The 26,162-nt window shown below is 43.9% G+C and overlaps 1 protein-coding gene across 5 annotated transcripts in view; it reads left to right on the top strand.

Annotated features, from left to right (window-relative positions):
• Positions 1 to 274: 274 nt before the first annotated feature.
• The window catches only part of NRG2 (neuregulin 2), a 218,419-nt gene continuing 192,531 nt past the window's right edge, over positions 275 to 26,162 (top strand). For all 5 annotated transcript variants that reach the window (XM_058677465.1, XM_058677467.1, XM_058677466.1 and 2 more), the window contains exon 1: positions 275 to 426. The gene's annotated coding sequence lies outside the window, so the exon portion shown is untranslated. The remainder of the gene's footprint in view (positions 427 to 26,162) is intronic.

The following is a 26,162-nucleotide window of genomic DNA, read 5'->3' on the forward strand; positions in this document are numbered from 1 at the left end:
TGAGGAGGAGGGGACTGAGATGTATTAAGTACTTAACTATCAGACTGTTCACTCATGTTTCCCCATAAAGTATTACTTTCTCTGTCTTCTACACATAGGAAACATACACCAGGATAATGTATTGCCCTTCTGGCCACACAGTTGTTGAGTGGTGGCCAAGGTTAACCTGAACCTATGTCTTTCTAACTCCACAGCTCATTCCACATGGAACTGCCTCCCAGTGTGCTTGGGATGCCCTTGAAGTTTCAGGATGGAGACAAAGAAGACCCCCGGGCACAGATTCCCCAGCCTGGCCGTGTGACACTAAGGAAGCAGGAAGGTTTCAGCCGTTGCTCGCTTTAACCTTGTCCAGGAAGAAAGAGACAGAAGCTGCTTATCTGAAAGGCAAGGGGAACGCAGTTGAAGAGATGCATGGAATAATCAGAGGTGAGAGACAGTCCATGTTTAATTCCATTATGGTTTCTGGCTGTTGTCACAATTAGAGGAAACGAAGCAGGGAACAAAACAGAGGTGACAGATGGAAAGGAAGTGACAGTGTTTGGGGGAACCCCTGAGAAGTGTGTGAGCAGGATTTGGCATGGTAGCCTAATGGCCAAAGTCCTCCCCTTGCATGCATCAGGATCTCATATGGGTGTTTGTATCCCAGCTGTTCCACTTCCCTTCTAGTTCTCTACTTGTGGCTTGGGAAAGCAGTCAAAGACGGTCCAAAGCCTTGGGGCCCTGCATTCCCATGGGAGACTCTGGAAGAAGCTCCTAGCTTCAGATAAACTCGGCCCTGGCCATCGCAGCCACTTGGGGAGTGAACCAGCAGATGGAAAATCTTTCTCTCTGCCTCTCCTCTCTGTAAATCTGCCTTTCCAATAAAAGCAAACAATTCTTTCTTTTTTTAAAAGAAGTTTGTAAGTGTTCACTAATCATGGTTCCAATAAGGCAAAATCAAAACTGAAACTTCCTTGCCTTCCTCTTTATTTGAAAAGCATAGTTAAAAGAGAGAGAGAGAGAGAAAGAGAGAGAGAGAGAGAAAGAGAGAAATCTATCTATCTATCTATATATATATATAGAGAGAGGGTTTCCATTTGCTGGTTCACCATGGCCAGAGCTGGGCTAGTCGAAAGCTGGAAGCCAAGAGCTTCCTCCAGGTCTTCATGTGGGTGCAGGGTCCCAAGCACTTGTGTCATCTCCTTTGTCTTACCAAGTACATTACCAGGGAGCTGGATTGGAAGTAGAGCAGCTGGGACTAGAACTGGCATCCATATGGGATGTCAACACTGCAGGGGGAACTTCATTTGCTAGACTACAGCACAGGGCTCTTTTTCTTCTCTATTACAATTTTACTTTATGGGAAAAATTCATTTTCGTTTTAGTTTCTCTGCCTAACAGATATTAGAAGCAAACTTTGTGATTCTAATAACTGCTTCTTTCCTATTGTAGAAAAATTGTGTTTCTTCCTCAGATATAACATAATGAAAACACTATAGTAAGATTTCATTCATTTGTACTCCAGCAAATCAGGATTTATGAAGGCACTCGCAGGTTGTACTGAAATTTCTGTCATAGATAATGTAGATTTCTTTAAAAGACAATGATTCCATTGAAACAAGAAATAGTGGCATTCATTTTCTAAGGGGATTGGATGTCTGTAGTAAGCAGTTGTCACCTGTTTCTTCCTTATTGCTTCAGTCTGAATTCAGCAAAAGAGAAAAGTTGATTTTATTCAGGAAGAAAAATCTTCTTTACCTGACATTAAATAACAAATTAATATTATTAAGGCATTATAAAGTGAATATACAGTTTAAGATAAACTTTGTTGGAATGTTGGAAGTGAGGGGTTTAAAAAGATGTTTTAGGAGGAAGGTTTCATCTGTGGTTGCAAGTGCTGGCAGGAAGTAGCCAGAGATTTAGGGACTAACAAATATTATTGGAATTGACACGTAAGAGGTTTTTTGGTGACATCAAGAGGCTGATTCTGGTAGTGTGGCATGAATGGAAGCAAAATTTCAGAGATTTAAAGAATGACTAAATGGTAAGGAAATGGAAGCTTCTAGGAACCATTCGTTCCAAATGCTGGGCAGGGAAAAAAGGGCAGGTGATGGTGGAGAAAGGACAGTAAAGTGCAAGGAGGGGTTTCTGCAGAAAGAGGGAGAATTCTGCCAGAAAGGGGCAGGAAGGAATGGAGATAAAAGGCTGGATAGGATGGATAACTGGCCCAGCTGTGAGGAGGCCAGTTAGAATATCCCTATTCCACATGGCATAGCTGGCTTGACACCAGCTCCTGGCACCAGCTTTCTGCTACCCTAGACTCAGGAGACAGTGGTGGCAGCTCAGGTGGTTGGGTTTCTGCCACCACGTGGGAGACCTGAGTTCTGAGTTCTCAGCCCCTGTTGAGGGCATTTGGGAATGATCACGGGATCTCTCTCTCTCTCTCTCTCTCTTTCTCTTTCTTCTTTGCCTCTCCAAAACAAACAAACAAAAAACAACACCAAACAAAACTAGATAGAAGAGGAAAAATTAATCAACTGAAATTTACAAAATAAAAAAATGTTCTGCTCTTTGTCACTCTAAGAAAATTAGACAGGTCACACCTTGGGCAGAAACACCTATCTGATAGGTATTGGTAACCTTAATATATGTTGTACCCTACAGATTGAAGCCAGGAAAGAAAAAAAAATGGACAAAAGATTTGAACAGTCACTTTGCAAAATTTATACAGATGGCAAATAAGTACATGAAAAGATGCTGAGTATCATTAGTCATTAGGAAAATGCAAACTAAAATGAAAATGATCTATGACTACAAGCCTGTTAGAATAGCTCAACTTGAGGGAAGCTGTCAAGTGGTGGTGAGGATGCAGAATGCTTAGAACTCTCAGCTGTGACCATTGGGGTACAGAATTGGAGAAAGTTTGGTGATTTCCTATAAAATTAAACATGCACTCTATGACACAGCAATTCTAGTCCCAAGAATTTACCCATGAGAAATGAAGACTTGTGACCTGTGAAACTGTCTATGGAACATTTGTAACTACCTTGTGCATGGTTATCCCAAACTGGTAGCATGCCACACACTCAGCAGCCAGTGAAGCTAACTGTGGTACACCTATACAGTGAGATACTGTTTAGCCACAGAGGGAACCAATTACTGTGGATGTGATGACTTTGAGGACTCACAAAAGCCTTGAGTCAGAAGCCAGAAGACTACATTTTGTGATCCATCTATGACATTTTAGAAAAAGGGAAGACTCCAGTGACAGAAATTCAATCAAAAACAGCCAGGGGCTAAGACTGACAGCAATAGACTATTAAAGAAACTGTTCAAAAAACATGTTAGAGAGAGTGACTGGGGGAAAGGGAGGCAGAGAGAGGGAGGGTGGTTGCGGAGAGAGAGCTCAAATGTGCTGGTCCACTGCTTGTAACAGCCAGGACTGGGCCAGGCCAAAGCTGGAAACTGGGGACTTAGTCTCAGTTTCCCATTTGGGTGCCAGAGACCCAACTTCCTTCCAAGTGAGCATTAGCAAGAAGTTAGAATCAGGAGCCAGAGACAGGTATCAAACCCAGGCATTCTGATACAGAACACAGCATCCTGAAAAGCGTCTTAGCAGCCAAATATTTGCACTCAAGATAACTTTTAGGGTGATGGAAATACATCTTATTTGTCATAGTAGTTATGGGAGGAGAACTCAAGCCATGATGTTTGAATCTGGATGTTTTTTCCCTTGCCTCAAAGCTTTTGCTTATCTGTCCCCTCTACCTAAGGAGTCTCCTTTTCCATTGATCCTGGATAACTTCTTTTTGTTACTCTGACTCAATCAAGTGGGTTGATTTTTCCTCCTATGTGTTCACACAGCTATTTTTTTCAGTTTTTTTATTATATTTTTTGACAATCTTTACATAGTTAATTAGGGTAAAAAGGTTCAAGGGCTATAGGAAAGTGGGTAAGACTATTATTTCCATATTGTTTCCTTCATGTTTAAAGGGGTGTATTAAGGGAGAAGGCCCATCCAATTTCCCACCCTCCCCAGGTCCCAGATGTAGGGCATGTTCCAAGGTTCTTGCTCAAGTGGTTTTGATAGTTCACCAGTTATGAATCGCTGCCATTCTTGCCACTCCCAGCACGATGAGGTCTTTGAAGAATCCACTGATTGACATAGTCCATCATAGAATCTCTGTTTGCCCTGTATTTCGCTGCCAACATATAGCTGAGATAGTTGATTGACCTGTTCTGTCTTCTGTCTTTTCTTGGTTAAGGTTCTGAGTCCAGCATTTTGATTGGGGTGATCTCCAAAGAAACTTTGTCTGAGGTGTTCTCAGACCAGATTCTTGTATGTACTAGCTAGTACAGGGCCCGGCACAGTCAATCGCCCTGATCAGCTGGTGGTTGCAATCGCTGGGTTGGTTCTGTTTTCAGCCCTGACTTCCAATGGTTGTTGCAGTCCAGTCTGGTTCTGCCCAGCACATACTTGGCCCTCGCATAAACAAGTGGGAGCTGCAGCCTAATTGAAGCAACCCACAATGACCCCCACCAGGCCTGCCCCCCTACCCTGGTTTGTTGGGTGCTTTTCTGTCTAGCCACCCCAGCCCCTGTCCTAGTTTTCATGCCCTCCCATGGAAGTGGTAACCCAAGAGGGAGGAGCCCACTGTTTCCCTCCCAGGCCCCTCCCACTCCCAGATTATGCACTCTCTAGGTATTCTGTGGTTTGACTTGACAGAATTAGCCCCCAGTGCCAGCTTCTGCCAGCTTTTGCTGTGGCTAAGCCCAAATAACCTTCACCCACTCTAATTTTGTTTGCACCAGTAGGAACAATCAGCCCAGCCTGGCTTTTCCCTGATCTAGTCCACATGAGGTGCACAGGTGTTGTAGCCCTGCTTAGTCTGGTCTACCCCCATCCCAGCTCACGCTCTCCAGTGGGAGTAGCTATCCAGCAAGGGAACCCCCACCCCATATTCCCTCTGCTGGCTCTGCCCCCTCCCTTCTTGGTTCTCATGCGTGCTGGTTGGGTGCTGCGGTCACATCCAGTACAGGCAACCTCACCTTGGCATTCCGTATTGTGGACTGGTTTTTGTTGCGACCGAACCCGGCTCAACCCACACTGTTCTGGTGCTCAGATTTGCCAGTGGATGACGTGAACTGATTCAGCCTGGTCTGCCCCTGACCCATGCCAAATGTATGCCAGTGGGAAACTTCCCATGGCCTTTTCTGGGCTGTTTCCCTTCATGTTTCTTGCGCTTACCTGCTGGGTCTGTGTCCTGCCAGAGGAGTTGCCCAGGCTCCTCCATCAGAACCTCTCCCAGTGCTGGATTTTGTGCATACCAGTGGGTCAATGAGCCAGCCCTACTCAGTTCACCTCCTGTCCTAGCAGGAACAGTGGCTTTTCCTGACTGGCCTTCAACCCAAACTGGTCCTTGCTGTTGGATGTTTCAGCCCAGCCATGGCTCGTCCATACCCACATATGGCTCACACGTGGCTCAGTAGGGGTTGAGACCTTGCCTAGTCCATCCCACCTCTACCCTGGTCCTCCAGGACACCAGAGGGTGCTGGAATCTGACCCGGCCTGGTGCGTCTTGTCCCAGTCCACGCCTGTGCCAAGGGAGACTACACCTGTATCCTGACCAGAACGCAGCCCCATTCCAGCTTGTGCGCCCCTTGGTTGGAACCTCAACCCAGCTAGGGTTGTCCCATTAGCTCCCCAACCGGACCTGTTCCCAGCCGTAGATCATGCGCATGCCAGTGGTTGCTCTGACTCAGCTTGGCTCAGCCCCTCACCTGTCCTGACCTCTGCCTTAGACACTGTGGCTTAGCGTTCCTGGCTCACGTAGACCAATAGGTGCAAGAGCCTAGCTCAGCATGACCTGTGCTCCAACCAGTTCTCTAGTTTCGCTTGTGTGCTAAGATTTGCTCAGTCCTGCCCAGTCTACCCTGTTCCATTACCAATTGACACATTAGCCAGCTGTTGGAGCTACTTTGCCCAGCTTGTCCAACCCCCAGGTCTGGACCACATGTTCACCAGCAGGAGCTATGACTCGCCAAGGGAGTTTCCCAAGCTCCTCCACTTAATCCACTCCCAGACCCAGTTCTCATACATGCCATTGGGTTTTAGGCTAGGTTCAGGTGAAGTCTGGCCTTCCATTTGGCCTTGTATGAGCTGGCAAACGTTGCAACCCAGCCCACCCCACACCCTATTCAGGATGCACATTTGAGTGCTGCTGCCTTGACCAGTCCAGACTGTTGCAGATTCCTTTACCTGTGATTGATGCAGTCTCCTTGGTCACACCTAGCTTAGTCCATCACCACCCCAACTCTTGAGTTAACCAGTGGGGCTAGAATTTCCACAGAGTTTGGCCCACAAATCCCCCACAGAATCTACCCCCAGATATGGTTCTCGAGTGCTAGTTAATGTAATGGCCCTGCTTAATGTGACCCTTCTCCTGATCCATCATCATGTCAGGTAACAGGATATGATTCTGCTGGACAAGCCCTGAGCCATAGCTTTTGCATGGACTGGTATTTGGTGGTCAGCATTGTTCAGTGATTACAAGTTCTTCAAAGGAAGAGTTACTGTCTTTGGGAATCTTTAGGATTGATTCACGTCCTAGAAGCACTGTGGGTTCAACCTGGAGCTACTTAAGTAGCGATTCAAAGAACCAAAACCCCAGAGGTCCAGGCAGGCCAGGGGACAGCTCACCATGTGCACATGGTAGCTGGCATCTGGGATCAAGGCAGGAGATGCCCCCTCCTGAGACCCACCAGCAGCCAGGAGGCTGCTGGAAGTTTAAACTCCCAGGCCCAAGGTCGCACCCCTCCCCAATCCCATTCACTGCCCAATGAGGGTGGCGGGTGGGCCCCCAACCTGCCCAGTCACGGAGACGTCCCCCCTCGGTGTACTTACCCCAAAGGGAGGAGCCCCCAGAACCCAGGCAGGCCTGGGGACAGCTCACCTGTGCACATGGTGGCTGGCGTCTCTCCCACAGCTATTAATTCTTTTTATGATGGAGTGTTGCAACTGTGTATTCAGCCTTCTTTGTCTCCCTTTGTGCTCAAGGTTTTATGAGGGCTAGGGCAGCCTCTATCTTAGCATCAATCATGGTATCCCCTGCATTTAGTAGAGAACCAGGAATAATGTTTGTTTCCCGAATGGGGAGAAAACAAAAGGTTTGGAATAAATAAGTGAGGAATTGAATATTAAATTGATGAAAAAAAAGTATATTAGAGCCCAGCAAAATGGCCCAGTGGTTAAATCCTTGCCTTGCATGTGCAAGGATCCCATTTGGGCACCAATTCATATCCTGGCTGCTCAACGTCCCATTCAACTCCTTGCTTGTGGCCTGGGAAACAATAGAGGATGGCCCAAAGTCTTGGGACCCTGCACCCACATGGGAGACCCAGAAGAAGCTACTGGCTCTGGCTTCTGATCAGCTCAGCTCCGAGTAGCAGATGGAGGATTTTCCTCTCTGTTTCTCCTTCTTTGTGTAAATCTGCCTTTCCAATACAAGTAAATAAGCCTTTTTTTAAAAGAAAAGGAAAAAATGTATTACACCTAGAGGAACATCTCCAATCCTGACTCTAAGCCATGTTCCATCATCCCAATAGGGACTGTCTGTAAGATTATCTTCACATGGATGTCCTGTTACTTTAGCTATATGTTTCTTATTAAAAATATTTATTTATTTTTATTGGAAAGAGAGATTCACAAAGAAAAGAGAAATCTTCCATTCACAGTTCACTCCTCAAATTTCTTCAACAGCCAAAGCTGCACTGATCTGAGGCCAGGAGCCAGGAGCCTCTTCTAGGTCTCCCCCATGGGTGCTGGGTCCCAGGGACTTAGGCTATCCTCTGCTGCTTTCCCTGTCACAGGCAGGGAGTTGGACAGGAAGTAGTCAGCTGGCACATAACCTGTGCTCATATGGGATGGCCTGTTGAGCCATGGTGGCAGCCAAAATACTTTTTAAAGATTTATTTATTTTTATTGAAAAGGCAGATATATAGAGAGGAGAGAGAGAGAGGGATCTTCCATCCACTGGTTCACTCCCCAAACAGCTGCAACAGCTGGAGCTGAGCCAATCCAAAGCAAAGAGCTTCTTCCAAGTCTCCCATGTGGGTACAGCATCCCAGGTCTTGGGGCATGCTCCACTTTCCTCCCAGGCCACAAGCAGGGAATTGGATGGGAAGTGAAGCAGCTAAAACATGAACCGGCACCCACATGCGGTCCGGCACATGCAAGGCAAGGATTTAACCACTAGGCTATTGCATCAGACCCCCAATTTAAAAAAAATACTTATTTTTATTGAAAAGGCAGATTTACAGAAAGATCACACTTTCTAAGCATCTCAGTCATTCAGAAGTGAGTAGATCAATTCACTTTTGACTTTCTCATGTAAGGCTAAGGGCTGGCAGAGTGGCTTAGAAGGCTAATCCTCAGTCTTCTGTACCAGGATCCCATATCGGTGCCAGTTTGAGTGCCACATGATCCACTTCCAATCCAGGGATAACAGTGAAGGGTGGTCCAGACCTTGGGCTCCTGCTCCTGCGCAAGAGACCCAAAAGAAGCTCCTGGTTCCTGGCTTCAGACTGACCCGTCTCTGATCATTGCAACCATTTGAGGAGTGATTCAAAAGACGGAATATCGCTCTCTGTGTAATTATGACTTAAAAAAAGGTTTATTTATTTTTATTGGAATGGAAGATCTACAGAGAGAGAGAGTAAGACAAAGAGAAAGATCCTCCATTTGCTGGTTCATTCACCACATAGCTACAATGGTTGGAGTTGAGCTGATCCAGAATCAGGAGCCAGGAACCCCCTCCAGGTCTCCCACGTAAGGTCAGGGTCCCAAGGCTTTGGGCCATTCTCCACTGCTTTCCCAGGCCTTAAGCAGGAAAGAGGCTGAACTGTAAGTGGAGCAGCCAGGACATCAACCAGCCCCCGTATGAGATGCCAGCCCATGGAGGGAGAGGATTAGCAAATTGAGCAATCGTGCTGGCCCCTAACTCTGACGTTCAAATAAAATACTTAATCTTAAAAAGGGGGCAGGGTGATGGTGGTGGTAGAAGAAAACGTAAGGGTAAATACCAAAAACATAAAAAATAACATAAAGGGCCCAGCGTGGTAGCCTAACAGCTGAAGTCCTCACCTTGAATGCGTCACGATCCCATATCGACACTGATTCGTGTCCTGGCAGCCCCACTTCCCATCCAGCTCCCTGCTTGTGGCCTGGGAAAGCAATCAAGGATGGCCCAAAGCCTCGGAACCCTGCACCTGTGCCAGGAGACCCAAAAGAGGTTCCTGGCTCCTGGCACATTGGCTCAGCTCCGGCCATTGCAGCTACTTCGGGAGTGAATCATCAAATAGAGGATCTTCCTCTCTGTCTCTCCTCCTCTTTGTATATCTGACTTTCCAAGAAAACAAACAAACAAGCAAAACATAAAGGTCCCACACTAAAAACACGCCTCAGGAAAGCTCTTCTCTTCATAACTGGTTTCTGCTACTATTATGGCGTACTTGAGACTGTGTCACAACGACCAGAAATGTGTTTGGCGCATGGTTCTGCAGGCTGAGATGTCTGGGATTGTGGGACTGGTGCTTGGTGGGGCGTCCTGTCACATCATCCCATGGCCAAAGGTAAGAGGATGAGCATGGGCAAATGTAAGAGAGAGGGGTTAGCTCACCCTTACAGCAAACTCACGGTGCCAAAAACTGCTGTGCTGCTGCAGTGGCCACATCAGTCCCTCAACTGTAACACCTCTCCAAAGCCCGCATCTACACCAACGGACAGGGGATTTCTTGAACAAGACTTACGTTGTTTACTTGAAAGACAGAGTAGCACATGGAGAGACAGAGAAATAAAGAGATCTTCCATCTGCTATTTCATTTCCCAGATGGCCACAATAGCCCAGGCTAAGTCAGGCTGAAGCCAGAAGCCAGGAATTCTATCCAGATCTGCGGTGTGGGTGGTGGGATCCCAGGAATGGGGGCCATCTTCTTCTGCTTTCCCAAACACATTTGCGCAGGGACCTGGATCGGAAGCAGCGACTTGAACCTGTGCTGCAATATGGGATTCCAGTCACGCTGGCAGAGCTTACAGTGCTGGGTCACAGCCCCAGCTCTGCATGGGGAATTATTAAATTTCCAACCTGTGAACTTTAAGGGACACCAATCAGATCATAGCAGCTCTAAACCTTTACAAATATTTCAGTAAAAATAAAGAATAAGTAATAAGTTAAATTAGAGCAAGACAATAAAAGGCGTGCCAGGAGAAAAGGGAAAAAGACATTGCAAGTTAAAAAAATTATTTTTAAAAAAACACACATCATAGAATCATGGAAATGAATCCAAATATATCAGCGATTTCCTATATAAATAGATTAAACTTGTCAGTTAAAATCAGAACTGCTCAGATTTGGAACAAATTTAGTGAGGCAAGGGGTCTCCAAAATGGCCCTGATAAATGCACATTATGGAAAAGCTAGGTACATGGATCAATGTTATATTTGACACTAAAATAAGTTTATGTTTTAAAAATATTTGTTAGTTTATTATTTTCTATACGTGATTGGCAGAGCGACAGAGATTAGAAGAAAGAGAGAATCTTCCACTTCCCCAAGTGCTGCAAGAGTCAGGGCTGAGTCAGGCTGAAGCCAGGGTCCAGGAGCTCCACCCAGGGCTCCCATACGGGTGGCAGGGCCCAAGCACGTAAGCTGTCTTCTACTGCTTCCACAGATTTATTAGCAGGAAGCTGGATTGGAAGCATTGCAGCTGGGACTTGAACCAACAAAACAGTGCAAAATGATTGTGTTTCTTGCAATCCTAACCACTAAGTCATAACATGTGCTCCCAATAAACATATTTTAAAATTCCACAAACTTTCTGAATATTTTTTTCACTTCATTATACTTTATTTTTTTTAATTAATTATGTTGCATTATGTGACCCAGTTTTATAGGTAGTGGGATTCCCCCCACCCCTCCCCAATTTCTGAATATTTTTGTGTACTACTGTAACCACAGACATAGCTAAGCAATAGACACAGAAGGGTTGAAATAAATGTATATGTGCTGCTGAAGTGAGCACAGGTTGAAAAAAAGGAATGGGGTCCAGTGTGATGGTTCAATTGGCAAATCCTCTTTGCAAGCACCAGGATCTCATATGGGCACTGGTGTGTGTCCTGGCTGCTCCGCTTCCAATCCAACTCCCTGCGTATGGCCTGGGAAAGCAGTGGAAGGTGACACAAAGGACTCTGTACCCATGTGGGAAACGCAGAAGAAGCTCCTGGCTTCAGATCAGTTCAGCTCTGGCCATTGCAGCCATTTGGGGAGTGAACCAGCAGATGGAAAATCTTTCTCTCTGTCTCTCCTCTCTGTAAATCTTTCCAGTGAAAAAACATAAATCTTAAAAAAGTGGAAAAATATGTGGACATATGGATTATCCTAAAGAATGCTAGGGTAACCAAAGTAATGACAGACAAAAAACACTTCAAGGTGAACAGAAATGTTTGTAATAAATATCTTAAAAAAATAAGTAATATAAGAATAATTAAACTAGGAGAGATATTGGGATTTTGAATTTATGGGCACCTAGTAACACTTCTCCAATACATATAAGCAAAAATGTCATGGAAATAGGAAAAGCTGACAAAATATTAATAAAGATATGGAGAGATAAAAAGCACATTTATCAAGGCTGGTTTAGTAGATGTAGCCAGGATCCTTTCCCCACCACTGAGCACAGCTCTTTTTAAGCACACATGGGAAACTTACAAAATTTGCTCCCAGGGCCCGGCAGCGTGGCCTAGCGGCTAAAGTCCTCGCCTTGAACGCCCTGGGATCCCATATGGACGCCAGTTCTAATCCCGGCAGCTCCACTTCCCATCCAGCTCCCTGCTTGTGGCCTGGGAAAGCAGTTGAGGACGGCCCAATGCATTGGGACCCTGCACCCGCATGGGAGACCCGGAGGAGGTTCCAGGTTCCCGGCTTCGGATCGGCGCGCACCGGCCCGTTGCTGTTCACTTGGGGAGTGAAACATCGGATGGAAGATCTTCCTCTCTGTCTCTCCTCTCTGTATATCTGACTTTGTAATAAAATGAATAAATCTTTAAAAAAAATTTGCTCCCAAATCCAATCTCAAGAAATACCAGAAGAATTGATATAATACAGACCACATTCTTTTTTTTTTTTTGGTCATAATATTATAAAAGTGTAAATCAACAACATCCACTACCCACAATCAAATGACTTATAGTGGCTGGCTGAGCAGCTGAGTGGATGTTGCTGAGATGATAAAGCCTGAATGAGGAAAGGTCTTTGAGGTGTTTGGAAACTGGGTCATAAGAAAAATAAGCAGCCTGGCCAGCCAAGTCCTAGTGAAGTATCAGGATGGATGTACCTCAACTGACCCACCAGTCACAAATGTAGTGTGTCTGCTGTGACCACACTCATTTCCAAGCAACTCTATTTTAGGACTTTGTAAATTTGAGTTTGAAAAATCATGATTTCCATTCATAGATGTTGCTGGTTTTGTTTTTAGTTTCATTTCTTCAAAGCATGTTTTTTTCTCATTAAATTCTCTAATGACTCATAGATCATACAGTAGCATCATTTTCTTCAAGAATGTTCTTGATTTCCTTTTTCATTTCTTCAGCAACACATCAGTCATTCAGTGGCATGTTATTTAACTTCATGGCATTATAAGTTTATTTTTTTCCTGTGGATTTTGTTTTGTGGCTTTTCATTTAAAGGGATGTATAGTAGTTGTGTAATGGAAACTATCATATCCAGTGGCATATTGTTTAACTTCATGGCATTGTAAATTTCCTTTTTTTCTTCCTGTTGTTGGTTTTGTTTTGTGGCTTTTCACTGGAGGGGATTTTTAGTGAGTGTGTAGTGGAGGCTGACATGTCCAGATGCAAGGATACAATGCAGTGTGTATCTCTACTTCTGGATTGAGAATGGACTCCCAGTGAAACTGTTGGATGTGTCTTAATAGTGGGATGCTGGATTCTCTGCTATTGTCCATGTCCGCAATGATGAACTTATGACTGTCTATGAGGAACTATACTGTTGTAATGATATGGGTGAACTCAGTGAGGGGGGATTAAGGGAGGAAGTAGGGAAAATCCCAGGACTTATGGAACTGTATCATAAAATGATAATAATAATTTAAAAAATCACGATTTAGACTGATGCTGTCAAGTCATTGGCCATGCCGCCATCTAGTGGTGTATGTTAGAATAGCATAAGATGTATCTTTAAGATTAATTCTTGTATTTTTTTTTTAATTCAAGAAAACAGGATTAATTAAACCACCAGACTCATTGTTTAGAACACTGAAATTATTACCTCTTCATCAGTCTTTCCTTAACATATTCCAAAATATAAGTATTTGCCTTTAGTTCTTCCCCATAGGAAAATGCAATGCTCAAACATTATACAAGCAATTGATATTCGCTGAATGCTTACTATGTGCCAGGCTCTTCTGTAATTTCTTGAATATCTTCTTCAATACTCACAACAACCCTAGTAGGTACTATGATGTATGACTTGAGGCTGAGGCATAGAATGAATCATTTATTCAAACTCATTCTTCTAACAGGTAGCAAAGCTGAAATCTTTAATCTGAATAATGTAGTTGTAATATATATGTCTATTAAGTTTTCATAACTATTTTGAAATAATTTCAAATTTATGAAAGTTTAGAAAATTAAAAATGATATAGGAATACTGTATACCCTTTACCAAGAACAAGTTCTTTTTTGACATTTTATCTATTCATTTTATCACATGATCTGTTTTTTCTGAGCCACTTGAGGCTAGTTATGTCTGTCGTGACTCTGTACCCTTAAATACGTCAGCGGGTATTTCTGAGGGATAGGGTTTTAGCCTACAGTCAGAAACTCCATGAGTTTACATCGATATGCTTTTATCCAACTACTCTCCATATTCCAAAGTCTTAGGCTGATCTAATAATACATTTTATTGGTTTCTCCTCCAGTCCAGTTCAATTTTAGGGTCAGATGGTGCACTACTGTCTCTGAAATTGCCTTTAATCTAGATTTCCACTGCCTCTCTGTCTTTTGTGACATTGACATTTTTGAAAAATGTAACTCTCTTTCTTCCTGCCTTCCTTTCTTTTTCTTTTTTCTTTCTTTCTTGCTCTCTCTCTTTCTTCCTGCCTTCCTTTTCTTTCCTTTTTAAAGATTTATTTAATTTTATTGGAAAGGCGGATGTACAGAGAGGAGGACAGACAGAGAGGAAGATCCTCTGTCCGATGATTCACTCCCCAAGTGGCCGCAACGGCCAGTGTTGCACCATTCCTGCGCCGATCCAAAGCCAGAAGCCATGAACCCCTCTCTGGGTCTCCCACACAGGTGCAGGGTCCCAAAGCTTTGGGCCGTCCTCAACTGCTTTCCCAGGACACAAGCAGGGAGCTGGATGGGAAGTGGAGATTTATTCATTTTATTACAAAGTCAGATATACAGAGAGGAGAGACAGAGAGGAAGATCTTCCATCCGATGTTTCACTCCCCAAGTGAACAGCAATGGGCCGGTGCGCGCCGATCCGAAGCCGGGAACCTGGAACCTCCTCCGGGTCTCCCATGCGGGTGCAGGGTCCCAATGCATTGGGCCGTCCTCAACTGCTTTCCCAGGCCACAAGCAGGGAGCTGGATGGGAAGTGGAGCTGCCGGGATTAGAACTGGCGTCCATATGGGATCGTGGCGCGTTCAAGGCGAGGACCTTAACCATTACACTATCGTGCCCGGCCCTCTTTTGTTTTCTTTTCTTTCTTTTCTTTTCCTTTCCTTTCTTCTTTCTTTCTTTCTTTCTTTCTTTCTTTCTTTCTTTCTTTCTTTCTTTCTTTCTTTTCTGCCTGCCTTTTCTTCTTTTCTTTTCTTTCTTTTCTTTCTTTCTTTCTTTCTTTCTTTTTCTTTCTTTCTTTCTTTCTTTCTTTCTTTCTTTCTCTCTCTCTCTCTCTCTCTCTCTCTCTTCTTTCTTTCTTTCTTTCTTTCTTTCTTTCTTTCTTTCTTTCATGGAACAGCTCACCTTCTGTTTGATGTTTCCTCACGATCCAGCTGAGCTTATTCACTCTCAGCAGGACGCTGCCTTGGTGACACTCAGGGATGGAGGCTGGAGGCTCGTGGTGCCCACCTGCCTCTCAGGCCACACTGTGATCAGTCAAGGTGATGCCTGGGTTTCTCCACTGTGGTAATCGCTTTTTCTTTCTTTCTCACAATTAGTGAGAAGTCTATAGGGGAGAGATTTGACGATGCAAATATCCTATGCTTGGCTGAGAATTGTACTCAGATATAGCATTTATCAGTGATTGATGCCTGATCTAATCTGTATCAGAAAGGTGGCAACATGTGCCATGTACCAGGCATGTTTCCCAGGACACTTTGGCCTTCATGAACCTTTTCAAACATTTACAAAATATCTATATTCTATGACGGTGTAGGTACAGAGAGGATTGTAATGCAGTCTGTGTTTATTATTATCGCTTTCATTTTTCTTCTGATTTCCTTTGAAATAAATTAAAACACTTTCACTGGCCTTTAAAAATAGCATGAGCCTTGGACACTGTACTTAATGGATAAGTTGGCCCAGGGCCCTGCAAGCACAGACCCCCTTTCTTATCTAAGGAGCTAGTTATCATGGATGGGAACTCGCTGCTTTTTTTTTTTTTTTTCTATGACTTACAATTTGTTGTTTTAGTGAGTCAGGTTAGTGCTCAAACTGTCTCAAATTTGACCAGTAGGAGTCCCTCACTTTCTTGTTTTCTGGCATAACCAGACATCCCAGGCTGCAACTCTAAGATCAGCTGTTTCTTAAAGGAGGCCAGCTTCCTGTCAGTAGAGAAAGGAATGTTAGAATCCAAGGCCTGGGAGTGGGACATGATCACCACTTCTGGCTTGTACTGCCTTTTGGACCTTGGTTTGAAAAAGCAGGCAACAAAGGCATAGACACCCCCCTCCCCCGACACACACATACACACACATACATACACACACACACATACACACACACACACATACACACAGTAATTCATGTTCAAGAAAACTTAAGTTCATGACACTTTCTTCAATTCCAGTCCATCTCCAAGGGATTCTTCTCCAGCTTCCCCCAGCCGGTGCCTAGAAGGTGCCTCGAAGGTGCCTCATCCCCGTGGGGACACTGGCTATCAATAGCAGCAGCAGCACCTGGCCTCATTTCCTCATGCCATATCACACCTGAACTGCAGGAGGGCTCTTTGTACCCATGGTTTCTATATCCACGAACTCACCCAGCTTCCAGGCGAAAATCCTGCCCATCTGTAGTAAACACTTAGGGACATTTTCCTTATTATTAGTTCCTAAACAACCCCCCACACGTTGCCTTTATGCTGTGTTCCACTGAGGATCCACAGCATGTGGGGACATGTGTGGGGGTGACATCCAGATACTAAATTTTTCTGTTCTAGACTTGAGCTTTTCCCGTTTTTATCCCCAGGACCCCACACGGGTGCAGGGGCCCAAGGCTTTGGGCCATCCTCTTCTGCTTTCCTAGGCCACAAGCAGGGAGCTGGATGGGAAGTAGAGCAGCTGGGACATGAAACAGCGCCCATATGGGATCCAGGTGCAAGCAAGGTAAGAAGTTTAATCCACTGAGCCATTGCACCAGGGCCGACTTCCAGGATTTTGAGATTACAGATAACACTGTAACAAAATAATAGATAGGGCCCAGCGGCGTGGCCTGGCGGCTAAAGTCCTCGCCTTGGAAGCCCCGGGATCCCATATGGGCGCCGGTTCTAGTCCCGGCAGCTCCACTTCCCATCCAGCTCCCTGCTTGTGGCCTGGGAAAGCGGTTGAGGACGGCCCAATGCATTGGGACACTGCACCCGCGTGGGAGACCTGGAGGAGGTTCCGGGTTCCCAGCTTCGGATTGGCGCGCGCCGGCCCGTTGCGGCTCGCTTGGGGAGTGAGTCATTGGACGGAAGGTCTTCCTCTCTGTCTCTCCTCCTCTGTGTATATCTGGCTGTAGTGAAATGAATAAATCTTTAAAAAAAAAAAAACAAAATAATAGATACATGTATTTCTGAATTACTGGAGCTGTAATTTCAGAGTAATTTCTGTAAGCAGGATTGTTGTGTTGAAGGACAAAACTACCTCCTTTTTCATGGGGAATACGTTCTAAGGCCCCTAGTGGATGCCTGCAACCACACATAGTACTAAACATTATAGTTGTGTTTTGTCCTACACAAGCATATGTTAAAGTTTAACTTATAAATTAGACACATATAAGATTAACTGCAATAGTTATATCAATATACAAAGATAGCAGAATTCTCTGTGAATATGCTTTCTAAAATATTTTATTATTATTATGTACTCACCTTTTAAAAATATTTATTCTTTTTTTATTAAATTTATTCATTAATTACATTGTGTTGTAATTACATAGAATCTGGGATTCTCCCTCCACCCTCCCCCCATGGTGGGTTCCTCCACCTTGTTGCATAACCATAGTTTAAGTTCAGTTGAAATTCCCTCTTTGCAAGTATATGCCAAGCATAGAGTCCCACATCTTATAGTGCAGTCAAGTCCAACTACTTATTGGGTAGACCCTCTCTGGTCTGAGGGCAGAGACAGCAGAGTATCATCCCGGTCAAATAAAAGCACTAACATACCATCTGCAACAATTAACATCATTATGGAATTCATTGACATGGTATTGAGCAGTCAATATGTTAAAAATAAATGCGATTTCTTAACCACTTTCTGTGACCCCCCCATTCACAGTTCAATTTTAGTTTATATACGACATATGACATAACATCCATAACATAACATGTTATGCTTAACATCGTATCATCTTAAATTAAGGCAAACATGTGGTATCTAACCTTTTGGGATTGGTTCATTTCCCTTAGCATTATGGTTTCCAGTTTGGCCCATTTGGCCACAAAGAACTGCATTTTGTTTTTTTTAATAGCTGAGTAGTATTCCATGGAGTAGACGAACCATAGCTTTCTTATCCAATCCTCTGCTGATGGGCATTTTGGTTGTTTCCATGTTTTTGCAATTACTGATTGTGCTGCTATGAACATAGGAGTGCATGTTGGTTTCTCGTAAAACAAGTTTTTTGGATATATTCCTAGGAGTGCTATAGCTGGGTCATACGGTATGTCGATTTTGACTTGTTGGAATATTTTCCATACTGATTTCCATAGAGGCTGTACCAATCTGCAGCCCCACCAGCAGTGGAGTAGGGTTCCCTTTTCCCCGCAACCTCGCCAGCAAGTGTTGTTGGTGTTTTTCATGTAGGCCATGTGGTATCTCATTGATGTTTTAATTTGGATTTCCCTTATTGCCAGGGAGCTTGAGCATTTTTTCATATGTTTATTTGCCATTTGGGATTGTTCCTTTGTGAAATGTCTGCCCATTTCCCGTGCCCATTTCTTGAGTGGCTTGTTTATTTTGGTGTTTTGGCTGTTTTGTAATTCTTTGTATACTCTGGAGATTAGCCCTCTATCACCTACGTAGTGCGCGAAGATCTCCCATTCTGTGGGCTGCTTTTTTATTTTGTTGATTGTTTCCTTTGCTGTGCAGAAGCTTCTTAGTTTGATGAGGTCCCATTTGTTTATTTTGGTCTTGATTTCTATTGCTTTTGGTGTCCTTCTTAGGAAGTAGGGACCTACCCCTAGATCTTGCAGAGTATTTCCTACATTTTCTTCCAAAAGTTTGAAGGTTTCTGGATACAGGTTTAGATCTTTTATCCATTTAGATTTGGTCTTAGTATATGGTGAGAGATGTAGGTCTATCTTTTGGTTTCTACAGGCTATCAACCAGTTGTCCCAACAGCATTTATTGAAGAGACCTTCCCAATTGCCTGGATTATCGTTTGTCCTTTTGTCAAAGATTATTTGGCTGTATCTGTGTGGGTTCCCTTCTGGTGTTTCTATTCTGCTCCATTGATCTTCCTCTCTATCTTTGTGCCAGTACCAGGCTGTTTTGATAACCACTGCCCTATAGTATGTCCAGAGGTCCGGGACTGTGATTCCCCCTGCTAACTTCCTGTTCTTCAGGATGGTTCTAGCTATTCGTGTTTTTTTTGTGTTTCCAGATGAACCTTTGGGTCATTGTTTCCAGTTCCGTGAAGAATGTTTTTGGTAATTTGATTGGAATTGCGTTGAATGTATATATTGCTTTTGGCAATATAGACATTTTAATGATATTGATTTTACCTATCCAGGAGCATGAGATGTTACTCCATCTTTTTAGGTCTTGTTCAATTTCTTTTTTAAGTAGTTTGTAGTTTTCCTCAAATAGGTCTCCTACATTTTTGGTTAGGTTTATTCCCAGATACTTCATGCTTTTCTCTGTTATTTTGAATGGTATCTTGCTGGTTAGATCTTTTTCCAACTTGGGGCTGTTAGCATACACTATGGCTGTTGATTTTTGTTCAAAATATTTATTCTTATTTGAAAAGCAAAGCTATAGAGAGAAGGAGAGACAGAGAGAGGGATCTTCCATTTGCTTGTTCACACCCTCGTGGCCTCAATGGCCAGAGCTGAGCTGATGCAAAGCGGAGAGTCAGGAGCCTTTGCTGTGTCTCCCACGCACATGCAGGAGCCCAAGGATTTGGGCCATCCTTCACTGCTTTCTCAGGCCGTAGCAGGGAGCTGGTTCAGAAGTAGAACAGCTAGCACTTCAAGCAGAGGCACCTGTCCCACTTTTCTTTTGTGAGATGACATGAGTGACTAACAGGCAGGTGGGTAGTGTATGCAGTGTAGACACAATGGACAAAGAGATGGAGCATGTTCTGGATGAAATGAAACAGAGAGGGTTGCTGTGAGATTTCATCATGCTGCTTAGAAGGGCTCCCAATTCAAACCTATGAATTGCTCATTTCTGAATTTTCCAGGTAATGCTTTCCAACGACAGGTGACTACAGGTAACTGAGACTGCATGAAGCAGAACCACTGACAAGGGCAGCTGCTGCTGTGCTGGCCATGGCAGCTTCCTGTCAGCTGTGAGAGTGTCTGGTTTCTTACATCCTCATGAGCACAGTGGCTATTGTGCTTAGAGCCTTTAGTGTGCTGTAGCAAAATGCCACGGACTGGGTGGCTTATGAGCAACTGAGATTTATTTCTGGGAGTTCTGGAGGCTGCATGTCCAAGATCAAGGTGGTAGAAGATGAGTGTGGGGTGAGTGGCTGCTTTCTCACAACCAGAGGGTCTTTTTGCTGCATCCTCACATGGCAGAGGGGGTAAATGATGTCTCTGAGGTTTTGCTCATTAGGATACTCACTCCACTCAAAGGGCTCTACCCTCATAACCAAGGCTCTGCCTCCTAACACCATCACCTTAGGGTTTAGAATTGTAGCATGTGAGTTTTGAAGGGACATAGATTTTTCACTCTTTTCCATCAATACTTTTATTTTTTATTTCAATCTGATAAGTGACAAATGATATTTACATGGTTTAGATAGCTTCATTTTTTTAAGATTTATTTTTACTGGAAAGGCAGATTTTATAGAAAGAAAGAGACAGAGAGAAAGATCTTCCGTCCACTGGTTCACTCCCCAAAAGAATACAATGGCCAGAGCTGAGCTGATCCAAAGCCAGGAGCCTCTTCTAGCTCTCCCATGTGGGTGTAGGGGCCCAAGGCTTTGGGCCATCCTCTACAGTTTTCCCAGGCCACAAGCAGGGTGCTGGATGGGAAGTAGAACAGTCAGGACATAAACCTGAGCCTATATGGGATCTCAGCACTTGCAGTCAAAGCATTAGCCAGTTGAGCCATTTTGTTAGCCCCTAAATAATTTCATTTATTTTATTATGGATGAAAGTGAGAGCATGCTTTGTATGCTTAAAGACAATATGTAGGGGCCTGGCGGCGTGGCCTAACAGCTAAAGTCCTCGCCTTGAATGCTCTGGGATCCCATATGGGCACCAGTTCTAATCCCGGCAGCTCCACTTCCCATCCAGCTCCCTGCTTGTGTCCTGGGAAAGCAGTTGAGGACGGCCCAATGCCTTGGGACCCTGCACCCGCGTGGGAGATCCAGAAGAACTCTTGGCTGCTGACTTTGGATCAGCACAGCACCGGCCTTTGCAGTCACTTAGGGAGTGAATCATTGGACAGAAGATCTTGCTCTGTCTCTCCTCTTCTCTGTATATCTGCTTTTCCAATAAAAATAAAATAAATCTTTAAAAAACAACAAAACAACAATATATAGGGGACAGCATGATGGCATAGTTTGCTAAGCCTCTGTCTGTAGCACTGGCATCCCATGTGGGTGCTGGTTCGAGTGCTAGCTGCTCAACTTCTTATCCAGCACCTGCTAATATGTCTGGAAAAGCAGCAGAAGTTGATACTGGCTTGCAATAGGTTCAGCTGTGGCCATTGTGGCCAATTAGGCAGTGAACTAGCAGATAGAATCTCTCTCTTTCTCTCTCTCACCCAAGTCCACCCAAATTTCCGTCTAGAGTCTGCAGAACTATTTGTTTTGCATTTGAAATTCTGGCGCTTTCAGAGTTTCTTCTTCTAAGTCTAGGAGGTAATTTTCAGAATTGACCATGATTTGGACAATAGCTAGCTTAGTTTTTCTTCTTTTCTCTGGCTTCCTATTTTCCCATGTTTCCTTTAGTGAACAATTTGGTAATGTGGAAGCAAAGAATTTTAGGAAGAAACAGAGAGCTGTGACAAGAACCTAGGCCTCCTGGAAAGCATGAGTGCCAGTCAGTCTGTCTTCTTGTCAGATCTGCTGGCAGCCATCCACAGCCTCTGCTGCTTAGGCTTGGGCTCCATGGTACCTGGCTCATGTTACTTCTGACTGTCTCAGAGTTGACTGATCTTGCCTCTAGTCACAGCTACTGATGAAACTGACAGTGACCATACAACTTGTAAGTACACATATTCTCAAGAGGGAATGTCTTTTGATTTATAACAGTATATTTTGTACCTATTTTCACATATCCTTAAATGGTTGATGAATTGTATTTAATAGTTCTGTATAAATAGTGATGTATTTATCAGCTGATTTAGGTGAGCTAGCCTGGGTCCGATAAAGTGGCAGTAGATTTAATTCCATTTCTTTACTGCCGAACAATTTTTGTAGACTAATGTATCCCAACTGAATAGGGAAATTACAAGTTAATTTAAATACTTTTACATATATGAGCACAGTGACTGAGAAGTCAAAGCACTAGTTTTAACATTTTTTTTAAATCAAGTGTTATTTAATACAAAAGAAACAAGAATTAATACACTTGGATTTACACAAGAATGCATACTAGAAAAGCTTGTGTAAATACTTTTCAGTTAATTGTGTGATCATTTCAGTGCAGGCTAATTGTCATTGAACACACACATGTTTACATATACAACTTCAAATACATATACACCCCATCTGTAACAAACACCAATTGCACTGTTTGTTTCACTTCTGACAGCAAAATGTAAAGTTTATGTTTTATTTGTACTTTCTCTTACAAGGCTTTTGTTGCTATTTCTTCAAAGGTAAAGCTACTCATGAGAGTCAGTGTGATTTATCCAGACACCTGTTCCAGCTTTGGAAAATCACACTGTGGTTTCTTGTACTGATCCACTCCACTCCCATCCCGATCCTCATCCCAGTCCTTGGCCTCCATGTGAGCACCAGTTGATCACTTAGAAATCTCCCTTTATCACCACATCCCTTATGATGCTTTGTAACAGAACTAATTAACCCTCCTTATTAGCACATCTGGGCATTGTTCAGACTTGCTGTGTGTGTCACCCTGCACCATCTCCTCACTGGACAGTTGTGTTTTCTCAGCTAGTCTGTTAGTTTCTAGAAAGCAGAACCAGGTACTCGTAATCCTTCTTTTGCTCAAGTTGGAATAGCATGGGTGGCAGTGTGGGCTATCGTCCTCAGGGAAATGTTCAATGTTGATGGTACGCTAAGTTCTTGTGACTCTGGGGGAAGCAATTCCTCCAGTCTCCTCCCTCCTGCCTCCTGAAGCAACAGACCTTTGCACTTCCATTAAACCTGGAGTTCTTCTCAGGCTTGATATTCATTACATAACTTAATTTTACCAACAATTGAAAGAATCCAAATGAGAAATCACTGTCCACAGGGTCACTCTCAAAAATCATTGGCTATTTTCTTCATTTCTCTCTGTTCCTGGAGATGTTACCGTTGAACTGATGGATTGCTATAAATAAAATGGTTAATTTTTTCCTGTGTTTTAACTTCATGCAACTGCCTCTACTGAAATTAGGTTTCAAATCCCTTATAGAGGGGGGATTTCCTTTATTGTACAATTTTTCATAAACTCTGCTACTTAAGTTAAGCTCAAGGTGAGTGTTCAGGTAGTTGTTTGATATTAGTCAACTCACCTAAGTATTTTCAGAGTCTCTTATTTCAGACACCACATTCACTTTTGGAATCCAAAATGTAGCAAGGTGTCATCCCTTCCTTTATGAGGCTGGAAGTATAGCAGTATCATAGCCAAAGTACCACGTACATCTTGTATTCTGAGAGAACTATGTGGGTTGACCAGGAAATAGTTGTATTACTATCCATAAAAATTCCTTAAACAGACCCAGGATAAGGAATTATATTAGTATAATCACATGATCCTTACTATCTTAGCTCTGGGGATACAGTATTGAACAAAATTAATCTGATCTCTTTTTTAATGATTTATTTTTATTGGAAAGGCAGATTAGATATATGAACAGAGAAAACTAGGTCACTCCCCAGATGGCCACAATGGCTGGTGCTCAGCCAATTTGAAGCCAGGAACCACAGCTTCTTCTGAGTCTCTCACAAGGCTTTGGTCATCCTCTATTGCTTTCCTAGGCCATAAGCAAAGAACTGGGTAGGAAGTGGAGCAGCCAGGACACAAACTGGTACCCATATGGGATTCCATCACTTGCAAGGTGAGGATTTAGCTACTGAGCCATTGTGCCAGGCCCCTAGTCTGGTCTTTTTAAAAGATATTTATGGGTCCAGCACAATAGCCTAGTGGCTAAAGTCCTCTCTTTGCATACACCAGGATCCATATGGGTAACAGTTCGTATCCTGGCTGTTCGCCTTCCCATCCAGCTCCCTGCTTATGGCCTGGGAAAGCAGTAGAGGATGGCCCAAGTCCTTGGACCCTACACCCACATGGAAGACCCAAAAGAAGCTCCTGGCTCCTGGTTTCTGACTGGTTCAGCCCTGACTGTTACAGCTACTCAGAGAGTGAACCAGCAGATAGAAAATCTCTCTGTCTCTCCTTTTCTCTTTCTGTTTTTCCAATAAAAATAAATTTTAAAAAAATATTTATTTGGGCCCGGCGGCGTGGCCTAGCAGCTAAAGTCCTCGCCTTGAAAGCCCCGGGATCCCATATGGGCGCCGGTTCTAATCCTGGCAGCTCTACTTCCCATCCAGCTCCCTGCTTGTGGCCTGGGAAAGCAGTCGAGGACGGCCCAATGCATTGGGACACTGCACCCGCGTGGGAGACCCGGAGGAGGTTCCAGGTTCCCGGCTTCAGATAGGCGCGCATCAGCCCGTTGCGGCTCACTTGGGGAGTGAAACATCGGACGGAGGATCTTCCTCTCTGTCTCTCCTCCTCTCTGTATATCTGGCTGTAATAAAATGAATAAAAAAAAATATTTACTTGAAAGAGTTACAAAAGAGAATGGAAAAGGAAGATGACAAGGAGAGAGAAAGGAAGGGAGGAAGGGAGGGAGGGAGAGAGGGAGGAAAGAAGGAAGGAAGGAAGGAAGGAAGGAAGAAAGAAAGAAAGAAAGAATGAGAGAGCTCTTCTATTAGCTGGTTCACCTTCCAGATGGTTACAGTGGCCAGGGCTGACTCAGGCTGAAACCTTCATCTGAGCCTCCAGCATGGGAGACAGACACCCAACCACTTCTGCTGCTTTCCCAGGCCATCAGCAGAGAGCTGAATTGGAAGTGGAACAGAAGAACATGAGCCCGCACCCTGTCACAGGATGCAACTTTACCTACCATGCAGCAGTGCCAGAGTTTACATTCTAAAGGAGAAAAGCAGACAACAAATAGGATAACAAATCAATTAACAACAATTACCAACCAGTGAAAACTGCTCCAATGAAAGTAATATGAGAAAAATTGAGCAGAGACTACTCATTAAGTGGGTAATTATTTGAGATCTCTTTGAGGAAGTGACATTCAAGCAGATACCAAGACAACAGGAAGGAGCCGGTTATGCAAATCTCTAGGGCAAAGTGTTTTAGATACTGCAGAAGTGAAGACCTTGAGCTTGATGCAAAGCTGATGTTTAAGGAGCAGCCAGCAGATAGGTGTGGCTGGAACTGGACTAAACAAATAACAAAGTGGTAGTAGACAGAGTTGGAAAGGTAGGCAGAGGCTCTTATATGACCTTATAGGCTGGGGAAGAGAATTTTGCCTCTTTTCTAAATGCAGTGACACATTTTGAATTGGGGAGTGACATCAGATCTAAGGTTTTAAAAGCCTCTTTTGTAGAAAGTGGAATGTAGTGGCCAAGAGGTAGTCATGGGCGCTCAGGGCAGAGATGACAATGACTTCCTAAGTGGTGATGTTAACAGGCAGTAGTAGTGGAGATAGGAAGAAGTGGCAGGACTGTGATGGATCTTGGAAGCAGAGCTGCCAAGATTGGGATCAGAACTGGGCAGTTAGAGGAAGAGTGGATCATGATACCATGGCTGGCTTAGACAGTTAAGTAGAGGGCAGTATGATTTACCAGAATGAAAAGATTAACTTGGGAGATGGATTGGAAATAAAGACTATATTTCAAAAATGTCAAATTTGAGATGCCTTTTGGACTTCAAAATGGAGATGGTAGATGGCCCAATGCTTTGGGACCATGCACCCACGTGGGAGACCCGGGAGAGGTTCCTGGTTCCTGGCTTTGGATCGGCATAGCACCGGCCATTGCGGTTCACTTGGGGAGTGAATCATCGGACGGAAGATCTTCCTCTCTGTCTCTCCTCTCTGTATATCCGACTTTGTAATAAAAATAAATGAATTTAAAAAGGAATATATGATGCTGGAGTTCACAGAGGAGGGCAGGTGGAGATGAGCAGAAGTGAGAGTCAGCAGCTTTTAGGTGCAAACATAGTTATGAAAAATGGATGAGATTCCATAGGAAAAGGTTAGATGGAGAAAATAAGCTGTTCTGTGTGGTACCTGCAGATATTGACCATTTGGGATGGATAGAG

This window comes from Ochotona princeps, chromosome 19 (assembly GCF_030435755.1).
Source record: "Ochotona princeps isolate mOchPri1 chromosome 19, mOchPri1.hap1, whole genome shotgun sequence".
In the NCBI taxonomy this organism is placed as follows: Eukaryota; Metazoa; Chordata; class Mammalia; order Lagomorpha; family Ochotonidae; genus Ochotona; species Ochotona princeps.